The 26,143-nt window shown below is 42.0% G+C and overlaps 1 non-coding gene across 1 annotated transcript; it reads right to left on the reverse strand.

Annotated features, from left to right (window-relative positions):
- Nucleotides 1-9,026: 9,026 nt before the first annotated feature.
- LOC113879317 lies at nucleotides 9,027-9,130 on the reverse strand. Its single transcript, XR_003507286.1, has one exon. It is a non-coding gene; the product is annotated as a U6 spliceosomal RNA (small nuclear RNA).
- Nucleotides 9,131-26,143: the final 17,013 nt, after the last annotated feature.

Below are 26,143 nucleotides of genomic sequence, written 5' to 3' on the forward strand. Positions count from 1 at the left end.
GAGAAGGGAGAAGCAGAGGTTGAGATCGTTAGGTAGCATCACCTACTCAATGGACATGAATCTGAGCAAACTCTGGGAGATAGTGAAGGACAGGGGAGCCTGGCGTGCTGCAGTCCATGCGGTCTCAAAGAGTCAGATATGACTTGGCGACTGAGCATCAACAACAAAGTTGCACACACATTGCATAACTGATCGGCCTGTCTGTGTCCAGCCAGGACTTCGGGCACCTTCCTGAGCATCGCCCTGCGGGGTGGGGTATGCTGCATCCAGTCCCTCTTGAGTGCACTTACCAAAGGCGTCTGCTCATCAGACTGAATGAATATCCCAACAGTTTTCATACTGTGCATCAGATTAGCAGATTAGCCATTTAGTGACACCTCTCTCCCGCCCCCACCACCAGACATCTGGGATTTCCCCTGAATGAAGAATTCTTCATGGAAGTTCAGAACTACATTTGGCTGCATTGTCTCCAGGCCAAGGTATCAGCATTAGACGCTTCCAACCTCAGAGGTCTCTATCAGGACCCTGGTCAAGAGAAATGAGAGGTATGTATACGGCAAGCAGTAAGTTCAACTGCTAGCCAAACACGAAGCCTCTCATGCAGTAATCATGCTACTTATAGCAGGTATAGTCATCCAGACATTCATTCAGTTTTAAAAAAAAATCATTGAAATATAGTTGATTTACAGTGTTGTGTTAGTTTTGGTGTTCAGCAAGGTGAATACAGATTCTATTTCATTATAGGCTATTAAAAGATATTAACTGTAGCTCCCTGTACTATACAGTAAGTCCTCGTTTATTTATTTCATATATATATATATATATATGGAGAAGATTCTTGAGAGTCCCTTGTACAGCAAGGAGATCAAACCTATCAGTCCTAAAGGAAATCAAGCCTGAATATTCATTGGAAGGACTGATGCTGAAGCATCAGTATATATATATATATATATATATATATACACTGTATATATTTAGCCCCAAACTCCTAACTTATCTCTCCCCTTTCCCTTTTCAGAAGCATAAGTTTGTTTTCTCTGTCTGTGGGGCTGATATTGTTTTGTAAATATTTTGATTTGTATAAAAACTAAAAATAAAGTTGCCATATGATCCAGCAATCCCATTTATGGGCATATATCTGGAGAAAACTCTAATTCAAAAACAGACATGCACCCTAATGCTTATTTACATATAGCCAAGATTATTTACACTAGCCAAGACATGGAAGCAGCCTAAATGCCCATCAACAGAGGAAATGGACAAAGGTGAAGTGGTACATACGTACAATGGAATATTACTCAGCCATAAAAAAGGAATGAAATACTACCATTTTCAGCAGCATGGATGGACCTAGAGATAAGAGTGAAGTGAGATAGATAACGAAGGAGAAATGTCATGCCATGTCAGTCATTCACGTACTCACTCCTTCAACAAACATTCATGTGAAGTCTGTTATGCTTGGGTCAGAGACACAGTGTTGGACAACACACACGAGCCCTGATGTCTAGAAACCTGCAGTCCACTGGGGAGAAACGACCATCACACAAGTAATTTTTCAGCAACTGTTACAGTACATGCTACAGATAAGTGTATACTGTCTTATGAAATTGTTAACAGGGTCCTTACAAGAACTGTTACAGTATATGCTACAGAAGAGTGTACACTGTCTTATGAAATTGTTAACAGGGTCCCTAAGGAGGATTGGAGGCCCAGGATAACCTGTCTGAGGAAGTCTCACTTACAAGCAGATTTGAGAGCCACACCAAGCTTGCTTTGCTCTTCAATTATAGCCAAGTCTTGGCCTCATATTTTATCGTTTGCTCATCTCTTTCACCTGCTGCTTATTCTCTGACCCCTGCTTGAAGTGCCATGTGTGGGTACTGTGTCTGTCTTGACGTCAGCCAAGGCTGCTCTGAAATCTGTGAGACAGTCACATGATTTTTAGAAATATCTGAATTACATTTTTTTTAATCAGTGGAAATGATGAAATGAAGCAAAACTTAAAAAAAGAATCGGAATCATTAGTATAAAGTCAAAACACTGGCAGAGCAAGCGATGAAAATTTAAAACATACTAGGACTTCCAGAGAGAGAGAGAGAAAAGTAACAAATGGAAAGAAAATAATAATAGTATAAAATGCCTAAGTTGACCAAAAGAAACTTTTGTTCTGTTTAAGAAGTAATTCTGATTACCATAAAATATTAGTGAGGAAATACACTTATGCATATTCTGAGAAAACCCCATGCTCCACTGAAAAAGATAAAACCTCAAGTCTGTCTTCCTTTTGTTTGTTAATAAAATAATTTATTGCAAACTAAAGAAGATTCAAATACTATCAGGCATATCATGTACTAAATCACTCAGTTATGCCTGACTGTTTGTGACTACACAGAGGTTCTTAAAAGTAATGATGCATTCTCAGAAATCTCAATACCAAACTATCAGAAAACCAAGGGTGTTATTAATATAACTGTGGCATTGGAAGAAGAGTAAAGTACAAGCACCCTGAAAGTTTTATCTAAGTAAAGGGTAAGTGGATGAGAAGAACATCTCACTGAGAGAATACGGTTATTGTTTTTTATGCCTCATGAAAAAATATCAGCTGAGTGGTTACTCTTAGAGGAGTGGGCTATTCAATATCAGAGGGGAAAATCATAATGATGCTTCCCAATTCCTGTGTGGCGAAGGGAAGCAAGGATGGAAGACAACTCAAAACCCACCAGAAAAAGAAATGGGGAAAGATTAGGAAAGAAAGAAACAATATGTGTAAAATAGATGCTGGAAATTAAGCTAAATAAACACAATAAAATGCAAATGTTACATCCTTATAAAATTATATATGGTGTCATTTTGGATCTTAAAAATTAAGCTAAACTAGCAAAAATAATGGTACTGTATTCCCAAAGAGGCCTTCCCTAGTAGCTCAGATGGTCAAGCATCTGCCTGCAATTCAGGAGAGCCGGGTTCAACCCCTGGGTGGGAAAGATCCCCTGGAGAAGGGAATGGCAGCCTGCTCCAGTATTCTTGCCTGGAGAATCCCATGGACAGAGAAGCCTGGTGGGTCACAGTTCATGGGGCCGCAAAGAGTTGGACACGACGGAGCAAAACATGCAAACACACACACTCCCAAAGAAAGGGAGGATGGGAAGGCGGAAGAGGAGATGGATGGTGTGGAGGAGAGGAAAAAAAAAGAACTGAAACAGTTGAGGAACAAAATGTCACACAGAAGAAAATGTAGTGTTTTATATACACATAAGCATATAATTTAGCAATAATGACTGCATAAAAACGTAACAAACTTTTTTAGTGCAAAACACATAACAAAGGTAATAATTCATTGATATGTGGACGATACACCAGACTCAGTGAAAGACACATTAGTATAGTTGAAGACGGTTCAACAGAAAATTTTAAAATGAAAATTTAGAGATAAAAATTAAGTAAAAGGCTAAAGAACGTAAAAGAGACATAGAGTACAAACAAGTATTAACCAATGTGTATCTAAGTTCTCAGAGAGAAGAAAGAGAATGAAAATGAAACCACATTTGAAAACAAAGGAACCTAAAGAATTTCTAAATCATGTGAAAGTTATCAACACACAGAGTCAAGAATCATTTTTATATTTGGCAAAACTAATACAATTATGTAAAGTTTAAAAATAAAATAAAATTAGAAAAAAAAAAAAAGAAATTCAATGAAACCAAGTTGAACGAATAGAAAGCAAATCTCATCGAGGCATACAAAAGTTAACCATAAACTGTAGATAAAGAGATAACTTGAAAGCAACAGGAATATAATATACGTATGATGATGCTATCCTTCAAGAAAACAGTAATAAGAATGACAGATGATTTCTGAACAGAGATAATGGAATCCAAAGAGAGGAGGACGTTTTTAAAATAGTGAAAGCAGATAAATGGAAAACAGCCAGACAATTATTCTATATCCAGCAGATTTCCTTCGTAACTCCAAGAGCAATGAACATGTCTCAGAAAAACGGCTGCGGCCGCATACCTGTGATACTAGAAGTGCTAAGGGACGTTCCTCAGGCCGAAGGCCAGTGACCCAGACTGAAACACAGAGGTGGCCTGGGCATCCCCAGAAAGACGCTGATCCCCAGCCTGTTGGCTTGGCTGTGACACGGGTGTGGTCATGACAAGCTGGCATGACACGCCTGGAAAAGAGTGGCAATGTTTCCTCTTGTTCATATATGATTTATACTTACAAAGCAAATTTATCTTGAATTAAAATCAGGGATATTTTTGAAAAGTATTCTTGACATTTTCCCAGGGAGTAACCATAAAAAAAGAATGATAGGATTGAAAAGTTATTTCATAAGTGCTGTTTAAATGCTGATTGGAGACAGTGCTGACAGACTATTGATAAAATCTTTGGAAGAGAAAGTCGCTTAGTCGTGTCTGACTCTTTGTGACCCAATGGACTATACAGTCCATGGAATTCTCCAGGCCACAATACTGGAGTGGATAGCCTTGCCCTTCTCCAGGGGATCTTTCCAACCAAGGGATAGAACCCAGGTCTCGTGCATTGCAGGTGGATTCTTTACCAGCTGAGCCACAAGGAAAGAATACTGAAGTGGGTAGCCTATCCCTTCTCCAGCAGATCTTCCTGACCCAGGAACTGAACCGGGGTCTCCTGCACTGCAGGTGGATTCTCTACCAACTGAGCCACTAAACAGCAACAGGGGCTTACCAATGGGCCCCTGACCTGAGAGGACCACCGTCCTTATAAGAAGAGACACCAGAGTTCTCTGGCTCTTTCTGGCTTTCTCTTCACACCAAGGAAAGACCACTCTAGACACAGTGGGGGGAGGGTGCCATCTGTAAGCCAGGAAGAGAGTTCTCACAAAAACCAATCAACTAGAGCCTTGATCTTGGACATCTAGCCTCCAGAACTGTGAGCAAAAGCAAACCTCTGTGGTTTAGGCCACTCAGTGCGGGGTATTTGTTGTGCCAGCCTAAACAGACTAGTACCCTGGGCATTTGTGTGCTGCCCTCTCCCTCAAATGAAGTCTACACAAGGAAGGGGCCGAGCTATTATCATCCTAACTCGCTGGTTAGCATGAACAGTACACAACTCCTGCTGTGGTTCAGCATCAATAATTCAACGTCACCCATGTTTTGTCCTATAAAAACAACACTTAACTTTAAGCATTTACGTGTAATTTTCAGTTCATGGGATTACAGGAAATGAAGAGCAAATTAATGGACCCCAAGAGGAAGCAGAAACAAATTAAAATTGTGGCTCTTTCAGCAGAATATCAAGCAAAGCCTCTTTGACATTTAGTGGTTTTTATTTCTTTAAAGGTTCTGCTATATTTTTTATTAATAGAAATGACTAATGGGAAATAACAAATGTAAAGCTTGTCCTAGATTCTGACAACTCAAATGGAAAAAACACTTTTAAGCTCAATTAGGTAAATTTAAATATAATCTGGGTTTTGAAAGCTAAAAGATCATTCCTCAAAAAAAGAAAGCAAGAGCTTTGATAAGAACATACACTAAAAGATCTCATTTTGATAAAATACATGTGTTTGTGTGTATTTACACAGGAAATGTCCTAGATGATTAGTTATAACATTTAAAAGATTAGTGATGATCTCTGAATGATAAGGAAATGACTGTTCAATTTTGCTTGTTTGTATTTTCTAGTTTTCTGCAATACACATGTACAATTTCTATAAAGATAAATGTTGTTGGTAATCAACTCCTTTGAGGAACATATTCTATCTGTTCAGTTCACTTCAGTCGCTCAGTTGTGTCCGACTCATTGTGACCCCACGGATTACAGCACGCCAGGCTTCCCTGTCATCAGCAACTCCCAGAGCTTGCTCAAACTGATGTCCATTGAGTCAGTGATGCCATCCAACCATCTCATTCTCTGTCATCCCTTTCTCCTTTCTTCAATCTTTCCCAGCATCAGGGTCTTTTCTAGTGAGTCAGTTCTTCGCATCAGGTGGCTAAAGTATTGTAGCTTCAGCTTCAGCATCAGTTCTTCCAATGAACATTCAGGACTGATTTCCTTTAGGATGGACTGGTTTGATCTCCCTGCGGTTCAAGGGACTCTCAAGAGACTTCTCCAACACCACCGTTAAAGAGCCCCAATTCTTTGCTGCTCCACCTTCTTCATGGTCCAGCTCTCATGTGTATCTCTCAGTAGCTGCCAGCTCTTGACCTCTCTTCATTTCACTAAAAAACGTGATCCCTAAATTATTGTGTTTCTCTTGATTCTTGCTTGTGGCATATTCTTTGATGAATTCAACATTTGTAACAATGGCTTATACACCCCAGGGCCTCAGAATTCTGTAAGCTTCTCTTCATCTGTCTCACGTTAGCCACTCCGTCTAAGAGTTGCATGGATGACTTTGTCAATCCCAATAAGAACACAGGCTCTGAAATTTTGATTCAACTATCCCATTCTACTTAAGTATCTTCCTCGTCACACTGAGGGCATTTCCTATGAATGAGATCTCCTTTCGTTGACCCAACCTGTTTTTCACATTTTCGCTCTCCATCCTGTTTTCAGCTCTTTTCGCTAGCTATCATTCTCTGGGATATACCACTATCACAGCCTCTTAAAAACACCTTATTTTCCTTGATGCTTCCTTTTTTTTTTTTGGTCACACTCATCGGTAGAAAGCTGAAGCCTCAAAAACCCAACTAGTCTCCAAGTTTAGAAGCAGTGAAACATGCCCAGAGAGAAATGCTTAACTGTGCTTACTACTATTACCGTAATTTCATGACACAGTTCTCAAAGTGACTCTCAGATCTCTTCCAGTTTTGATTATCCTTCAGTTTTCTTCCTACTCTTCCAAACCACAAGTTCCCACCTCCTCTGCATTTGAAAGTGTCTTACTCTCAGCTGATGATCTTTCCTTACTCGGCCTTGGGTACGCAGGCGCACCCAGGCAGACTTCTCTTACTGTTCCACGACCCGCGTCCTGCAGTCACTCCCCCCCACCCCGACTTTCCAGGATGGATGGTATTTCTCTGTGTCCATCCATGTAACCCCCAACGAGGCAAACAGTGCCTCTTGTCACCGTTAGAGTGAAATCCAGGCCCCAGCGTGGCTCCCGCCGCCTCTCTCTTATCCTGCTGTATAGCTTGTTCACCAGGCTCCACTCACATCAGCACCAGCAAGGCTTTGGACCTTGTCTTGGGGCCTTTGTGTCGGCTGATCCACCAACAAGAAAACTCAACTACGTGTCCGGGCAAGGTTGTTTCCTTTTCAGATCCTGCAAGACACAGCTTTAGGGTCACCATCTCAGAGAGACCTTCCTTAATATCACAAATAGGAATGGTGCTTCCTGGGACTTTCTGTCACATATTTCTTTTCTGTTTTCTTTCTTCCCTTTCCTCGCTCTCTCTCTTTCTTCCTGCCTCCCGTCCTTCCTTCCTACCTCCTTTCCTTCTTTCCTTCCTCCTTATGGAATGCAAACACAGTTGGTTTGTCTTTATCAGAACTAAGAGTGATGTGATGGGAGACACTGAAATGTGTCTCCATAACGGATCTCCCGGAAGACGGCATACGGAGTGCTGTGGGAAAATGCCACCTCACACACCTTCATCAGAGTGGAAACTCGTTTTTGACCTTCTTAATTCATTTTGTTGGAAAAACAAGTCTTATTATTAAATCGCAATTCATTTATTATTAAATTAAAAAAACATTAAATTAAGTGCAAACTGTGGCTTTAAAACCAGATTCTAAATTCAGTCTCATGTTTATTTTTGTGACTCAACAAGATGTTGCTGACCATATGCATGGACTCTGCTATATGTCCATAACCCCAAAAGAAATAGGAAGATTTCCTAGAAGTCGCTTTATGCAGTTCCTTCGTTAGTCAGGAGTCTACGTTTGGTACAAGCTTAATTGCATACCTTAGGCCCTGCTTGGTGTGTTTGAAGCAGTGGTTGCTGGAATAACTTGGTAGAGGATGTCTCCGGAGAACAGGAGAAAGCGGAACGCAAGACTGCTATGTGGAGTTCGGATCTCGTCTCTGCTCTCTTGCTTCCCAGGACACTAAGCGAGAGAAGTGGGGATTAGGAAGCCTGCTGCCCAGGGACATTGACGATTCAGGTACAGCACGAGACACGAGGGCACGCACCCTCCTGCAGCCTCTGAGGAAAACAGTCCGTTCTTAGAAGTCAAACTGACAGTTATATTTTCTGACTTTGATCTCAAGTAGGTGGATTAACTTCTTGGTAATAAGACTGTTTCTATAAAGCAAAGTGTCTTTAGTACCTTACTTTCTTTGCCTAATCACTCCTTCCTATTGCACAAGATTCTTATTACCAGAGGTGAAAGTCAAATTGTTTCCAACTCTTTGTGACCCCCTGGACTATACAAGCCATGGAATTCTCCAGGTCAGAATACTGGAGTAGGTAGCCTTTCCCTTCTCCAGGGGATCTTCCCAACCCAGGGATCAAACCCAGGTCTCCTGCATTGTAGGCGGATTCTTTACCAGCTGACCTACCAGGAAAGACCAAGGATAATGGAGTAGGAAGCCTTTCCTTTTTCCAGGGGATCTTCCCAACCCAGGGATCGAACCCAGGTCTCCGACATTGCAGGAGGATTCTTTATGAGCTGAGCCACCATGGAAGCCCTATTCCCAGAGAGTCCATCTTATTCATTCAGTTTTGTAAATTCTTCGGCATTCAACTAGTGACATGGACAGATAGAGCAGGTGCTTAAACATATGGCAGATACTGTGTTTTTTACAAGAGAAATGGAGGGAAAGGGGGAGGGAACAGGAGAATGAAAGGGAGGGAGGAAAAAAGAGATAAAAATGATGGGTATCCCCTAATTACAAAGAGGGATTTCTGGGATATTCTTTTCTTTTTGGTTTTCTTCTTTTCAGTTTAGTTGCTTTAGCTATAGGTATACCATATGATTTTATACATAGCAGTTGTGCTTCTTAATCTCCTCCCCTGTCATATCTCTCTCCCTGCCCCACTGGTAACACTTAATTTCTTCTCCGTATCTGTGCATCTGCTTCTTTTTTTGTTATAAAAACTATGGAAAGTAGTACACATGTTCGTGCCACCCTTGCACAGGGGTCATGCTCACCTCTGCATAATTCCAATTTTAGGGCATGTGCTGCAGAGGCAAGTGCCGAAATATTCTCAATACTTATCAAACCTAAAGCCCAATTATTCCTTTTTATTAAATGACTTATTTAAACACATTTAACCACAAAGGGGCCTATATACAGTAAAGCACCTCAAAATATATGAAGAAATAAAATTCCAATTTAGTGAACTGAACTCTTACTAAATAAAATATAAAGATGGACAATTCATAAGCAACAAATTTTTTCTTTCAGTTAAGGCAGCAAAATAAAAGGCTATTTTTTGAAATACCTATATTAATTTTGATGTATGTAGCAAATTTGCAAATGCTTTTATCATTATTATGATTAGTAGTTTATTTTTTGTAGTTCTTATGTCAATTTAGTATACTTACCACCATTTTGACTATTTTTAAAACTTTCCTCACTTTTATTGCCAGTTCCAAATTTGTCAGGAGCAAAGAAAAATACAGTCTCAAGTGTGACTTACTCCCAAACCTACAGAAATCTGTGATGTGGAAGGATTTTCTTCGATCCGACAGGCGTGGCATTTTGATGACGTGGAAGTGCTCACCTAATGTGGGGCCTGCATGGCCCTGAGTTCATCAGGGACAGCTCCCTGCAGAAGCATGGTTCAGAGTCTGAGACATGCGCAGTACCTGGAAAGTCATTAATAATATGCTAACTCCTAAGCTGAGTGGAAGAAACTCCCATGTAAAATATAATAAGGTCATTTTTGCTCTCCATTGGTATGTATCTTAAAATCTTTAAAAATACTCTAGGGAAAAAAAAAAAGCAAAAAACCCCACAAAAAACCAAAAACGGGTGCTACATTCCTTACCACGTGCCTTAGAAAGGATTCTCCACGCTCGTCTCTAGAAGGTCATCTCCGAGACAGGCATGCCGGCCGTCATCAGGTCTCCTCTTGCATTCATATTTAACTGCTTTCATTCTGTGGCCTTTATTAGCTGAACTCCTGGAGCTTGTAGCACATTTTAAACAGCAACACTGGGAGGATGTAAATGCAGAATAATGTATCAGGACTCAAATTTGCATGGTCAAATGTCAAAAAAATTAGGCCTTCCCCAGAACCATGTCAAGAGAAATAACATAAGTGGGCAAACTCAACAGCAGGCATGCCATTATCATTTAGCAAGAGCTGTCATCACCGCCAGCCAGTGGAAGCAGTGGTCATTAGCCGGAGCTCTACCGGGGGATGCTGTGATTCTTTCTTTTCCTTTTTTTTTTTAGGATTTTTATTTTTTCCCCATCATCTGACAGTATTTCACAGAACACTGCAATGCCATGTTGCCTTCCTGACAGGGGAGTCAGGAGATGGGGGCTGGTGTCTTTGGAGTGGGAAGAGAGGAGGGCTAAGGAGAAAAATCCATAATCGTACACTGTCAGCTAGCGGGTGCAGGAATTGCATTACCTATCGGATAAATACTCATTAAGAGTAATCACTTTATTTCAGCTCTGTAATGACATTAACAAGCTTGGAATACAGGGAATTACATGAGTCAGAACAAATAATTGAATATTCCACTGCGGAGGGAACACAGCACAAGCCTGCCTTCACGTCATGCCGTCTCTGAAGCTAGCACAAGCATGCAATTAGATAATAAGCTTAAACAGCATTAAAGTGGCACTGCTCGTACCACCACTGAGAATAAAGAAGTATTAATTGTTCAACTCTCACCTGCTTGTAATTTCATGCAAGGCGAAGGCTAGCAAGCTTGCCCTATTTTGATTTCAAGGGACTTATACACAGGGTTTGAACAAACCAATAAAAATGGAATTTAAAGAGAGTCTGAGATAAAGAAAGGTGAAAATAGATGTTGATGATGAACCATATTAGTGGGAAGGGGTCTTCTCTGAATGCGAGGTGGATGAAAATTGGGCTACATTTTAAAACTAAAAGTTACCAAAAGAATGTGACAAGTATCCTATAAAAATTTTCCCCCAATATTTCTAGCAGGAGCATTTCTTTCAAAGTGATTATAAAATCTCCTGAATATGCATATGGAGATGGGATTCACACAATTCCTTACAATTAGCACAGCTGGGTAGATAGGCGTGAATGACGATATAGATACCGGTACAGACATCGCTACAGAACCAGAGATAAACATAGATACAGACAAGATGAGTGTGGTGCATCTTAGTCATGGAGAATGCTAGAGGTATATAAAGCTTTCAAACAGAACAGGCTGTCCTGACAAACAAGAGAAGATTTTCAGAGGCAGGTGAGCCACACGAGATGCTTCCCTAACTCGTTTGACTCATTAGCCAGCTGGGACCCTGAGCGAAGAGAAAACTGCCTTTCTGACACCCCATCCCCGGACCACAGGGGCGTCACTTGGTGTTCGGGGTCCATACGCGTGGGTTAGCCTAATGTGGTGCATCAAATTGCGCAAGCGGTTAGCGAATGCCCCGAGAACCCAGAAAGCTGCTGCTGCTCCGTCTGCACGCAGAGCAAGGTGTCCTCCCGTCCCAGGGAGGTGGCCCAGACCAGAGCAGGTAGAGATGAGCCTTGAGAGTCTGGGGGCTCTGGGGAGGGCAATTTGGAAGTATCCGTTTACTGTCGGTTCTACCACAATTTCAAATCTGTGTAGTTATTCAGACGAGCCAATCAGCACTGGATATTTGATAGGCAAACTCAATAATCATTTATAATCTTGACAGGTTAAGGGTCTCCAAGGCAAAGCATAATATACACAGTGGGTCTGAAAATAAGAGAAAACAAATAAAGGAATCTCTATATTCTTGCGCAAATATCTTTTCTTTCTCTGGTCCTACAATCTTCCAATCAGGGGTTTCCTTTATCATTCCAATCCTCGCAGGATGCACAAAACCATTTTTAATCTATTTTTCTAAGTAGACCACCATCCTGCCTTCACCTCAGTACTTGCCTGTAAGTCATGTGGGTGTCTGAAAGTTATATTTCTTTAATAAAGGCAAGGCAAAAAAGAAATTAGGTCCTACTTTAGGACAATTTAGAATGTGTCAATAAATTCGAAATTGAGAACTAAAATAGGAATTTGAGTATTCATCACATCTGTCCTATAAAATAAATTGAAACTGCTAGAAGGAAAATGATCCACTAGCCCAGTTTTTTTGAGGGAATAGCACCCAGCATATTACATTGTGTAGCAGGTACCCAATCCATCTTAAAAAACATCCAGGAAAAGGATATCCTTCAAGTAAAAAAACTGGAATTTAAATACCCTTCCTCTTTCCTTAGTTTCTTCTCTCTTCCTCCTTTCTCTCATTCTTTCATTATAAATTGACTCTAGTTTCAGAGTCTAGATGCTAATTATAATGAGAGGCAGCTATTCTGGGTCTTAGCTTTCATAAAATATTAATATTCGTTGTTGTTTGGTTGCTAAGTCGAGTCTGATTCTTTGAGAGGCTATGGCCCTCGAGGCTCCTCTGTCTATGGGATTCTCCAGGCAGGTATACTGGAGTGGGTTGCCATTTCCTTCTCCAAGGGAACTTCTTGACCCAGGGATTGAGCCCGAGTCTTATGCATTGAAGGTTGATTCTTTACTGAGCCACCAGGGAAATTTATAAAATATTATTTATTATACAAAGAACTATCTGAATTACTATTTGGTAAAATAAAATGTGTATACTGATTTTTCTCTCTCTACCTAATTATGTGCTAGACACACTTCAATTACCTAATTATGTGCTAGACACACTTCAAGCACACTTCTAGCATGTACATTTCTATTGGATCCAAAAACATATATGAGACAATTAGGGAAGAATACAAGCAAAATTACGAGTCACATTGTGTAACAGGATAATCCAAAATTAGAGATCTACTTATGTGTCATTCAATAAATATTGATTTATCATGTGCTGTATTCAATCACTACACCCTGTTTAAGACATTCAGACATATCCAGTTCTCTCAAGGAACTTTATTTCCTTGAAGTAGACAAGCAAGCAAGGAGATAGAGAATATGGTACTCAAGAACAACAGACTGGTTCCAAATAGGAAAAGGAGTTCGTCAAGGCTGTATATTGTCACCCTGTTTATTTAACTTATATGCAGAGTACATCGTGAGAAACGCTGGACTAGAAGAAACACAAGCTGGAATCAAGATTGCCAGGAGAAATATCAATAACCTCAGATATGCAGATGGCACCACCCTTATGGTAGAAAGTGAAGAGGAAGTAAAGAGCCTCTTGATGAAAGTGAAAGAGGAGAGTGAAAAAGTTGGCTTAAAGCTCAACATTCAGAAAACGAAGATCATGGCATCTGGTCCCATCACTTCATGGGAAATAGATGGGGAAACAGTGGAAACAGTGTCAGACTTTATTTTTCTGGGCTCCAAAATCACTGCAGATGGTGACTGCAGCCATGAAATTAAAAGACGCTTACTCCTTGGAAGGAAAGTTATGACCAACCCAGATAGCATATTCAAAAGCAGAGACATTACTTTGCCAACAAAGGTTTAGTCTAGTCAAGGCTATGGTTTTTCCTGTGATCATGTATGGATGTGAGAGTTGGACTGTGAAGAAGGCTGAGTGCCAAAGAATTGATGCTTTTGAACTGTGGTGTTGGAGAAGACTCTTGAGAGTCCCTTGGACTGCAAGGAGATCCAACCAGTCCATCCTGAAGAAGATCAGCCCTGGGATTTCTTTGGAAGGAATGATGCTAAAGCTGAAACTCCAGTACTTTGGCCACCTCATGAGAAGAGTTGACTCATTGGAAAAGACCCTGATGCTGGGAGGGATTGGGGGCAAGAGAAGAAGGGAACGACAGAGGATGAGATGGCTGGATGGCATCACTGACTCGATGGACGTGAGTCTGAGTGAACTCCGGGAGTTGGTGATGGACAGGGAGGCCTGGCGTGCTGCAATTCATGGGGTTGCAAAGAGTCAGACACGACTGAGCGACTGATCTGATCTGATAACTTTTTTTTGCAAAGATATTTCCTGGGAAGAAATATTCTTGTCAAGATGAAATCAAGAGAAACATGGCTTTTGGCAGCCAAGTCTTATGCAAGATGTGGCAAGCAAAAGATAAAAGACGTGAGTGAAACTCCAGTTATGGAGATAAAGGAGGTCACATGCCCTTCAGCTGGCCCTTCCCCGTGACCACCCATTTAGCATCCGAATCCCAGCTCTTTAGGAGCACTGCCAAACTCACTGCGGACTGGAGAAGAGGACTTGGGAGGAGCCCTGTTTTTCTTACTATTATTATCCTTTGAAACAGACAGAGCAATAGCATTCTGTGTATGTACAGGAACTTGGGAGAGAAAGGATGGCTCATGTGGTAAATTGGGATAGATTGTTTTATGCAAATAGATAGCTTGTGCAAACCATGGAGGCATATGGGAATGTATCATATTGAGTGAAGTAAGTCAGAGAAAGACAAATATATGATATCACTGGAAAATCCCATGGACGGAGGAGCCTGGAAGGCTGCGGTCCATGGGGTCGCTGAGGGTCGGACAGACTGAGCGATTTTACTTTCACTTTTCACTTTCATGCGTTGGAGAAGGAAATGGCAACCCACTCTAGTGTTCTTGCCTGGAGAATCCCAGGGATGGGGGAGCCTAGTGGGCTGCCGTCTACGGGGTCACACAGAGTCGGACACGACTGAAGTGACTTAGCAGCACCAGCATACATAAAATAGGTAAGTAATGGAACCTTTTAATTTTATATACAGTGGTGTGTATATGTCAATACCAGTCTCCCAACTGATGCCTCCCCACCTCTCTTACTCTCTGGTACCATGAAAGAAAGTGAAGTCTCTCAGTCGTGTCCGACTCTTTGCGACCCCATGTTCTATAGCCTACCAGATTCCTCTGTCCATGGGATTTTCCAGGCAAGAGTAGTGGAGTGGGTTGCCATTTCCTTCTCCAGGGTATCTTCCCAACCCAGGGATCAAACTCGGGTCTCTCACATTGTAGACAGATGCTTTACCATCTGAGCCAGCAGGGATACGTTTGTTATAACCGAGGAAGCTCAAAGAATACCAAGTAGGGTAAATACAAAAACAAACAAACAAACAAACAAACTATCACTAGTCATAGTGGAAAAAAAAAAAAAAGGCAAATAGAAAATCTTAGAATAAACCAGAGGAAAAAAACACCTCACCTATAGTGGAACAATGGTAAGAATTACATCGGACATTTCACCAGAAATTATGCAAACAAGAAGCATAGAGTGAAATGTTTATTAAATGGAAAAATTCAAGCAATGACAGTTTTGTACACAGTAAAATTATTATTCCAAACCGAAGTAGAAAGAAACAGCTTCACAGGCAGGAACAAACCTCCAGAATTTAGGAGCTAATAGAGCTGCCTTACAAGAAATGTTTAAAGAAGTTCTTCAGAGAGAAGGAAAATTATTTAGGCCAGTGAGTTAGATCTACATAAAGGAAGTACATCGGAAAAAGAATTTAGGCAAAATAAAACATTTTATTTTTTCTTATTAATTGATCTAGTAAATAACTAAAATAATAAAGAAAAATACACAGGGTGATTATAGCATATAGATGAATGTAATGGATGGCGGCAAGATTGTTCACTTATAATGTTGGGAGGGAGGAATTTTGAATACTCAATTCTATGTTACCTAAACTACCTGTGAAGCAATAAAGGATGTTTGGAAGTAGACAGAGACTAGTGGTAAATCTGTTGCAAATTCTAGAGCAACTACTAAAAGTTTTGGAGACTACATGTAACATATCTAAGTAATACATGAGTCAAAAAAGTCTTAATATTTTTAAAAAATATTACAGTCTTTGAGACACTTAAGACATTTGAAGTAGATGAAAATAAATAAAAAGCTTAAATTTTTGTAATATAGTGAAAGCAGTGTTTAGAGGGAAATTTATAGCCTTGCATGCATATGCATGGGGAAATTTATAAAATCAATAAGCTAATTGTCCCAAGGAGAGGAAAACAATTTAAACTTAAATCAAAAAAAAAAAAGTAAAATGCTAGCAAATAGAATTCAGCAGCATGTTAAAAAGATCACACACCATGACCAAGGGGGATTTATCCCAGAAATGCAAGTGTAGTTCAACATATAAAAGTCAATCAGTATAATTCACCACATTATAGAATAAAGGAGAACCATATGTCCATCTCAACTGATGTTGAAAAAGCATTTGACAAATCCAACATTTCTTCATGATAAAAACCCTCATTAAACTAGAGATAGAAGGGAACTGTCTCTACATGATAAGGGCTGTATATAACGAACTCCCAGGTAACATCATCCTCAAGGGAAAAAGACTGAAAATTGTTCTTGGTGTTTGAAAGACTAAAATCTGTGCTTGGTGTTTGAAAGTCAAACATTCAGAAACTGTAAATGTTCTTGAAGAAGAATATATTTTCTTAAAGTTTCTGGGGTTGGGGGGGAATGTTCTCCTCTGTGTTAAAACTTCTTCATGGACTTCCCTGGTGATCCAGTGGTTAAGATTCCATCTGCCAGTGCAGGTGACACAGGATTCAGTCCCTGCTCTGGGAAGATTTCACATACTGTGGGGCAGCTGAGCCTTGTGCCGCAACTAATCTCTAGAGCCTGCGCTCCACAACACGAGAAGCCAGCACAATAAGATTGTGCACTGCAGCTAGAGAGGAGCCCCCACTCTCCATAACTAGAGAAAGCCAGTGCGCAGCAGTGAAGATCCAGTACAACCAAAAAAAAAAAAAAAAAGTAATCAAAATTAAAGCACAAATAACTAAAATTGTAAACTTGAAAGCAATAGAGCAAATCAGTAAAATCAAACTGATTCTTTGAAATAATCAATAAAATTGATGAAACTGTAGCCAGGTTAACCAAAAAAAAAGAGATGAAGCAATTTATTAATATCAAAATTAAAGACTGATCATCATTATTGAGCTAATGGATAGAAAAATGATAAATGAAAATTAGGAAAAGCTCTATGTCCACAAATTTGATATTTATATTGAAAAATATTTTGGAAGATCATAAACTATCAAAATGTACACAGGAGAAGTGGATAGTATGAATTGTGGTTGTTGTTTGGTTGCTAAGTTGTGTCTGATTCTTCGTGAACCTGTGGACTACAGCATGCCAGTCTTCCCTTTCACTATCTTCCAGAGTTTGCTTAAGTTCATGTCCACTGAGTCAGTGATGCTATCTAACCATCTCATCCTTGGCCGCACCCTTCTCCTTTTGCCTTTAATATTTCCCAGCATTAAGGCCTTTTCCAATGAGTTGACTCTTCGCAGCAGGTGGCCAAAGTATGGAAGCTTCAGCTTCCAATGAATATATAATAATGAATAATGTGAATAGATTTTATCTATTGAAGACAGTGATCAATAATGAATACCGTTCCAAAAAAAGAGAAAGAAATCACCAGGTCCTGAATATTTTACTTGCAATTTTTTCTAAAGTTTAAAGTAGAAATCATACTAATTTTCTCAAACTCCTTCCAAAAATGGAAACAAAAGGGACACTTTATAACCCATTACATCGGGTCACCATTACCTTAATGCCAAACTGTACAACCAATTACAAAAAGGAAAACTACAGACTGATACCTCTAATAAATCCAGATACAGAAATTTTCAACAAAATAGTAGCAGATTAAATGCAGCATTCATAAAAATAAGTATATGCCATCAAAAAGAGGGATCTATTCCAGGTATGTGAGACTGGTTCAACATTATAAAATCCATTAATATAATCCATTAATTGGCTAAGAAAGAAAAATTGTATGATCCTATCAATTCAGTGTGGGTCAAGAAGGTATCCTTACAACATCTCTTAGGTCAGCGGCTCTCAAAGTATGGTCCTCAAAGGACAGTGTCATCAGCACCACCAAGAATATGTGATAGATGTGAATTGCTGAGCACTACTCCAGAAATTATAGAGCAGAAACTCAGAGCTGGGCCCAAATGAACCCTCTGGTGATCGTGATGCATGGTACATTTGAAAGTCCATCTCCTCGTTGCTGTTCTTCAGTTGCTCAGTCGTGTCTGACTCTTTGCAACCCCATGAACTGTAGCACACCAGGCTTCCCTGTCCTTCACCATCTCCCAGAGCTTGCTCAAACTCATGTCCATTGAGTCAGGGATGCCATCCAACCATCTCATACTCCGTCATCCCCTTCTCCTTCTGCCTTTGGTCTTTCCCAGCATCAGGGTCTTTTCCGATGAGTTGGTTCTTCACATCAGGTGGCCAAAGTATTGGAGCTTCAGCATTAGTCATCCCAAAGAATATTCAGGGTTGATTTCCTTTGGGATTTATTGGTTTGATTTCTTGGCAGTCCAAGGGACTCTGAAGAGTCCATCTCCTAGAGGACACTTTTAACTTTAATCCTGCATTTATCATACTATAATTTACATTTTCATAGACTAAAATGATTGAACATTTTTTCCCAACAACAAAGAAGAAAGAAATATAACCCCATTCCTTGCGAAGAAAATGACCATCCTTCAAACAGCAAGTGTCTTCCTGTAGAGTGGGACACAGCAGGGGCATGAGCTAAGGACAGCCAGGCAGAGCCATTCCAGAATCACATACGCCTGGATGCTCCTGGAAGGCTTGGCGTATGAAAAACCCACTAGATTCTGTGGCCCCAGGCTCCCTGCTACATCATCGTGTTGTGAAGCGTGGTCATATTCCTTGCTTTGTGGGATTCAATACTTGGGGAGTGGGGCTGATTGAGGCTCTGCTGGTTGGAAAGACAAATTCATCCCCTTAATAACTATTTCTGTGAGGACAAACCCCTGGCCATTGCTGAATGGTTCAATGATGTCTCTGCCCAATTATACTGTGACTGGTTGGTCTCCTCAAGGGATAGAGTCATACATGGGAGGCACAATATTGGTCTTTTTACCTTGACTGTGAAGCTTTGGTAAGTGCTATTCCGTGCTGTGTCCAAGTATACCTTCAAGTCACCTGTCATTCACTCTTTTCATATGTCTATTATGCAGATTCTCTGGTGGGCAATGATGAAGCCTGGTTAATGTTGATTGGCAGAGTTATTTTTTCTGTTTGTTTGTTCAATGTTTCTCTCATGGTGACTGAAAGACTTCCATGCCTTCTAGTGGGCATTAGCATCTGATCCAAATATCATCACATCTTGTACCTACTCCTTTATAGCCGTCCATTTCCCTTAAAGAGCTCTTTGCCTGTAATATCTTAGTTCTTTTCTTTTTTTTTTTTAATTCCAGGTCCCTAATCAACTGGCCAGGATACTGGCAAATGTCTAGAAATATGTGTATATTCTCCCATTAGCCTAATTCTCTCTCCACACAGAGTAGATGGCCAGGTACATCATCATGAGCAGTTATGCCCTCTGGGGAGATTCTCTTTCTCTGCTGGTGTTACAGACATCCCCAAATGTCCCTATTGAGGCTGTCATTCCTTTTCAGCTGTCTGTATCCCACCTAGCCTATCCTTCATCTGATCACATGGAACCCCCTCCAGAGCTGCAGGAAGAGCTGGGGGCAGGTGATGCTGCAGTCATGGTGGGTGGCAGCTGGTTCCAGGCTACCTGGTCATGTAGCTCACTCATGCCTTCTCATCATGCTTTGCTCGGTCCTGGATGTTCTGTTTCCATCTTACAACAGATTGTTATGACATCCATGTGGTTTTGTGATTTGAAGGGCTGACAGACGGCTTCTCCTAGAGGGTGGGCTGGATTCACGGTTTCGTTCTGCGCCATGGTGAAGCGTTCCATGCGCCAGAGCCCAGTAACAGGGCAGGAACTCTTTCTTGACAGGCAGATGTCTCTCTACTGCAGATGCTGCAGCTCTTTTTCAGAATATCAGGTCCATATTTTTTTATTCTCCCAGTGGGGCTTTTCATAAGCTTCACCTTCATTTTTCCCCACTACCAATGCCTCTAATCCATAGTGTCTGCTGTATCACGGGTCAAAATGGAAGGACTCTAATCCATAGTGTCTGCTGTATCATGGGTCAAAATGGAAGGACTGCTTGCTCTGAAGCATGGCCTTCTGAAAACACCGTTTTTGACCTGGGCACAGTCTGTCAACCTTCTATGTCACCCAACGTAAGGGCTTACCACGCATTGTTCTTCTTTGGAATAGAGAATGGAAGATAGCATCGTTTTCTTTTACTTTGGTGGGACCATGCTGGCGTGAGTCTGCCCACTGGACCCATAACATTTTATCAAAGATAAAAACATTATTGAAAAATGGGGGGACGGAAAAGGCAAAAAGACACACAGAAACATCTGGGGAAGGAGTCAGGAGTGTGTTTGGGGATCAGCCAAAGCTGATCAATGGCTCAGGATGGAGCACGGCCCTAGGAGACAGGTCTGCTTACGTGTCAGAGGCTCCTGGAGTCCTGAGACTGTGGACCACAGTGGGAACTTTGTATCCTCAATGCAATGGAGTCAGAACAGCCAACAGGGCCTCAGAGAGGGTGCAATTCCAACCTCTCTCCATTCTGAGCCTTTTCCCTCCCCCCTTTTTCAACAATATTTTCTTACTCAGTGCAATCGAAGAAACTCACAACTGACTATGTCCCCCAGCCTCTCTGAATCTCAGGGGCTGAATCTGTGGAATAGGAATAGTGACTGAACAGCAACTCAGCTGTTGGGACATTTAAAAGAGTCTGGATGCATGTCACCATCTATAGGCTCTAGGATGAGGATCATCATTAGAAGCAGAAGAGAATAAAGACTCTCTTTTATGAAACACAGGAGCACTGGCTTTGCTAAGCTTGCCACTTAGCCTGCATATTTTCCATTTATTATTCCAGTCATGCTGTGTGTGTGGCAGGGAATGGTGCACCCTACAGATGCCTGGGTCTCCTCATAAAGCAGTGTCCACACAGCACGGTGTGCAAAGTCCTCAGGCTTGGAGGCCCTGGCAGATGATGGAGCACGTTGAATGGGCAGGTGCTGAGGAGCAGAGCCCAGGTGCCTGGGTGGGGAGTGTGACCTCTGACTAGTTCCACTGCCCCCTCAGACCACTTGTCAAAGCGCCCGAATGCAGAGGTCACTCAGCCGCGACCCCGCCTTCCCCCCAGGAGCAGAGCTTCTCTCTGTGCCCCCCACCATGCCTCCCCTGCCCTCTGACCTTCCTGGCTCTTATCCATACCGACCCTTTCCCACCTTGCTCTGCTCACTTTACCCTGCTGTCCTGAAGCTCATCTCTTCTGATTCTTAAGAGCCAGTTTAGGGGAAAAAAATGAAACTAAAGCAGTATTACCTGGTAAAACCTCTTTGCATTTCTGCCCGAACAGCCTACTTCTTGTCCAGGCCATAGGAATGCTTCTGAATGATTAAGGAGGGGTCAGGAGTTATGGAAGAGAAAACTGGAAGATTATTGCTGTTATAAAAGCTTAAGATGTCCCAAAATGCACACATATGATCATAACCAGGAGACTAACCTGTGTACCCAGAGGAGGCTTATCCTGGGTGGTTCAGCCCTAAGGTGTGTCTCAGAGCAGGCAGCCTGTCCCTGACTCTGATGCCTCACATGTATGTTGTGATCCCAATAAGCTGCTCGAGGGAGTTCTATTTCCTGGGTTTTACTGGTATTCCCCTTATCTTATTTTCCACCTTAATGAAGATCACAGCCTAGGAATGCAGGGGTTTTATGAGAAAACGCCTGATGAAGGAGTCAAGGTGGAGAATCATCTGGTTTTAGCTCTTCATCTGCCCCGCCTCTGAACAGATCCCTCTCCTGCTAGTTGACGGAAAGAGGCCAAGAACGCTGCACATCACGGTCTTTAGCAAGGCTTTCTTCGCTCACGGACCCTTACTGGTCACCTGGAAATTAACTTTATTAATACAACTCGGGCTACTGAGTCACATATTATCATCCTAACCCCTCCATCAATGCCCCCTCTATTTTAAAGCTACTTTACATGAAGCGCACGTGCTACTCTTTCCATTTCTGCAAAGTTATGCGGAAGCTGCTCCCTGCACAGAGAAGCCACATCAGGTCCTGGGTGAGGGCTGGCATTTCCATGTAAATGGCAAGTTTTATATCAATGTCAGATTAGCCGCAAGGTTGTTGAAACACTGAAACCTTCTGACCAGTTGACAAGGCAGGATTCCAGGAAGAAGGCGACATTTCTGAGGCATCCGTACCTCTGCTTTTGATGTATTAGTTGAGTTTTCCCGATGACTCAAGATACAGACACTCTCGTCACTGTTTTTAAAGTAATAAAAAGGTACTTTTTTTCTTGCTCTATACTTTTCACTTCAGAACTGTTCTGTTACCAGATTATCTATTCCGTATTAGCACTGAGGGTTTGGGCTAACAGAAGCAGAAACCACCGTGACAAAGGGCTCCAGGCACGCAACGGGGAGATGGTGCTGTGCGTTCGAAGACCTCTGTACAGCCAGAACATCCTTGGGGCCACACCAGGCTCCTCTCTACCTGCCCACGAGGAACACAACCCAGGACCGTTATTGTTGAGAAGCTGGGGGCCTTTGAGGGAGCGGCAAGATGAAGGCAGAAATACTAACACTCTTGTACTCCAGATAAAGCCATTGTGTCTTGATTATTTCATCTCTGAAAGAGGAAAAAAATGCTTTATCCTTAGGTGGCTTGAAAATCAGATGCTCTTCACAGAGCACAGTTCACAGAGTGCTACACATGAAGTATGATACACCTGCATCTGCAGTGGTGCTGCATGCAGAGCACAGTGCTCCTAGAGGGGTGCTGCACGTGGAGCACAGTATTCTCATGGGTGCTGCACACAGAGCACCGTACTCCTACAGAGTGCTGCACACAGAGCACAGTATTCCCACAGGGGTGCTGCATACATAACACAGTACTCCCACAGGGGTGCTGCACACAGAGCACAGTACTCCCACAGGGGTGCTACACACAGAGCACAGTACTCCCACAGGGGTGCTGCACACAGAACACAGTACTCCCACAGGGGTGCTGCACACAGAAAACAGTACTCCCACAGGGTTGCTGCACACAGAGCACAGTAGTCCCACATGGGTGCTGCACACAGAAAACAGTACTCTCACAGGGTGCTGTACACAGAGCACAGTACCCCTTCAGAGTGCTGCACACAAAGCACAGTGCTCCCACATGGGTGCTGGACATGGAAAACAGTACTCCTACAGTATTCTCACAGGGTGCTACACACAGAACACAGTCCCTCTGCAGAGTGCTCCACACAGAACACAGTACTCCCACAGGGTGCTGCACATGGAGCAGACTACACACACAGAGGTGATACACACAGAGCACAGTACTCCTGCAATGCATCCACAGGAGGACACACTCCAGGAGTTTCAGGCAGAGATTCCTCAATCTGTCACTGTGACTCAGTGGGCAGTCTGAGCAATCCATCTCATTTTATTTCCTCATATCTTTTTTCCTACTTTCCTCCACTCTGTATACTTAATATGGTGTTCTCTGGAAGGAATGATGCTGAAGCTGAAACTCCAGTACTTTGGCCACCTCATGTGAAGAGTTGACTCATTGGAAAAGACTCTGATGCTGGGAGGGATTGGGGGCAAGAGGAGAAGGGGACGACAGAGGATGAGATGGCTGGATGGCATCACCGACTCGATGGATGTGAGTTTGAGTGAACTCCGGGAGTTGGTGATGGACAGGGAGGCCTGGCGTGCTGCAATTCATGGGGTTGCAAAGAGTCAGACACGACTGAGCAACTGAACTGAACTGAACTGAAGGTGGGTGAAACTGTACCATGATTCTTTGCAGGCGGAAGCACAGACGGAGCTCAGGTTAGTGGGGTGTGGCCAAATCCCACCAACGGCCAGACTCCGCTCTTCATCACCAAGGCCTGATGGACATGTTTCCCTGCTTGATTCATTTTCATGTGCTGTCCCTGTCCCCAAGCCACTGGAAGCCCTCATTCCATGAATTCTGACAATAGTAAAAATGGCAACATTGATAACAGGATTGCTTTCCAAGTTGCCTCAAATCCCCCTTCTCTTCCCTTAGAGGCCAGGGGATTTTTGAGCAATAAAATTTCTAAAACATGCCAATAATTATATTTTTTTTGCTAAAAAATGTGTAACAGCAGCGTATTGCCTACCAGATAATTCTGAGACTCTTATCCTGGTAATCGAGTCTCTCCACGGTTCCTCCTTCACTAAATGTTCATAAGTCATACCCACTTCTCCTCTGCATTCATTCAGTTAAAGTCACATGGTGTGTGTCCCCCAAAATGGCCCCAGGCTTCCCATATCCACCCTACCTCCAACTCTCCCTGTCCAAATCCCACACAGACGGCAAAACCCAGGTCAATATCTCATCAATTACCTTCTTGAAGCACTTCTGCTTTTCTCAGAAAGGAGACATTTCCTTTCTTTGTAAACGTTAGAATTTACTTGCAAACTGATTGAGCCTCGGGACGATGCTTTTGTTTGTTTGTTTGTTTTTGCTTTTGCATGCTGAATACTCACCACATGGTGCTCTGTGGTTGGACGGAAGCTTAAATGAGAATGACTAGTGTTTTTAAGAGATCAAAGGTTAAGAGAGGAAAATACTTCCCCTGCCTGCCCAAGGGCTGCATTTTATCACATTTAATCCAATTTAACTGAAGAATCAGATGGCACCATTGTATTCATGGATTTCTGCTCTGGCTGCAGAGGGTTAAGTGAGCATGAGTGTCTAGAGTGTGTTCCTTTGAACAGCTCCAATAAGGACAGTGGCTGAAAGGCTGCTGACTGAGGCTGCAAGGTTGACTGTGCATGCCAGAGGGGTGAGAATTATGCTGAAAACCTAAAAGGTTATGTTTTAAATAAGATACACAATGGAAGAAAACCTAGATACATGAATGAAACCTACCAGATATAATTTTAATTAAAATGTATTTGAAAATGCCAGAATTAAGTTCGTCATCATAGAGAAAAAATTTCAGCTCCTCCATATTTTAGCTTGAGTGATTATTCAGGCAAATATTCTGAACCTACATTTGAAAGCCATTCTGAATAAATTGTGTTTTGATAAGTATTTGCCTTGAATACCAAGTTTCCTCCCTTAAATCAACACAAAGTGAAGACAGCAAGCTCAAACAAGAGGAGAAAACTGATTAGCGTGGACCTCCATCCCCGAGCCATCTTGCTGTTTACGATATCTTTCCTACCTTTATGTCAGTGTAGTGTGAAGAGGAAAAGCTGCCTAGCTGAATGGTGGATATGTAAAGAGAATGTCAAATTCAGCTTGTAAGATCCTCAGAATTTGGGTAGTCTAATATTAACAAAGGTGCCATTAGGATTTTAATCTAAGGAATTTTAAAACATATTTCAGAGTTAGTTTTGCAGTTTCTATATGGTTGCAAGACTTTTACTTGCAAATATAAAATACATTTAGGAGTATGTGGTGAGACAAGGAAATGCATTGTCATGATTTTATGTCTCCTGTGCTAGTTACCAGGCTTCCCAAGTGGCACAAAGGTAAAGATTTCGCCTGCCAATGCAGGAGATGCAGGAGGCGTGGGTTCCATCCCTGAGTCGGGAAGTTCCCCTGGAGGAGGAAGTGACAAGCCACTCCAGTATTCTTGCCTGGAAAATTCCAAGGACAGAGGAGCTTGGTGGGCTTCAGTCCATGGGGTCACAGAGAGTCAGACAGGACTGAAGCAACTTCGCACAGAACGCACGTGCTGGTTACCAGCCCCTCCACCAGTAAGGGCCAAGGAAGTCAGTGGTAACCCGGAGAAGGCCAACGGTCCGCTGACTTAGGTAGATTTGCCCACAAAGACATTTGAACGTCATTAGGTAGTATACTACTGAAGTTCCTTTGAAGATCTTAATTGAAAGTATCATTTCAAAAAAAGTTAAAAAATGCTTTTTCTGTGGGAGAGTGATAGATCAGAGCTGGGGTTAGCAGATGCAAACTATTACATACAGGACGGATAAACAACAAGGGCCTGGCCCCTAAACGTCCCAGCTCACTCTCCCTCATCTGAATACAGACTGGGAGAGATATAGCCTGAGAGGGCAGAGCCACGCCACGGGAGGAGTTGTGAACGTGGAGTCACTGCTCAGAAGAGATGCCCCAGGGAGTTCCCTCAGTCTGCTCAGGGTTTGAGTGAGAAGCAAGCCTGTTAGAGCTTGTTCATTAACGTTTTTGCTTCTACCTGATTC

This window comes from Bos indicus x Bos taurus, chromosome 20 (genome assembly GCF_003369695.1).
Source record: "Bos indicus x Bos taurus breed Angus x Brahman F1 hybrid chromosome 20, Bos_hybrid_MaternalHap_v2.0, whole genome shotgun sequence".
Classification (NCBI taxonomy): Eukaryota; Metazoa; Chordata; class Mammalia; order Artiodactyla; family Bovidae; genus Bos; species Bos indicus x Bos taurus.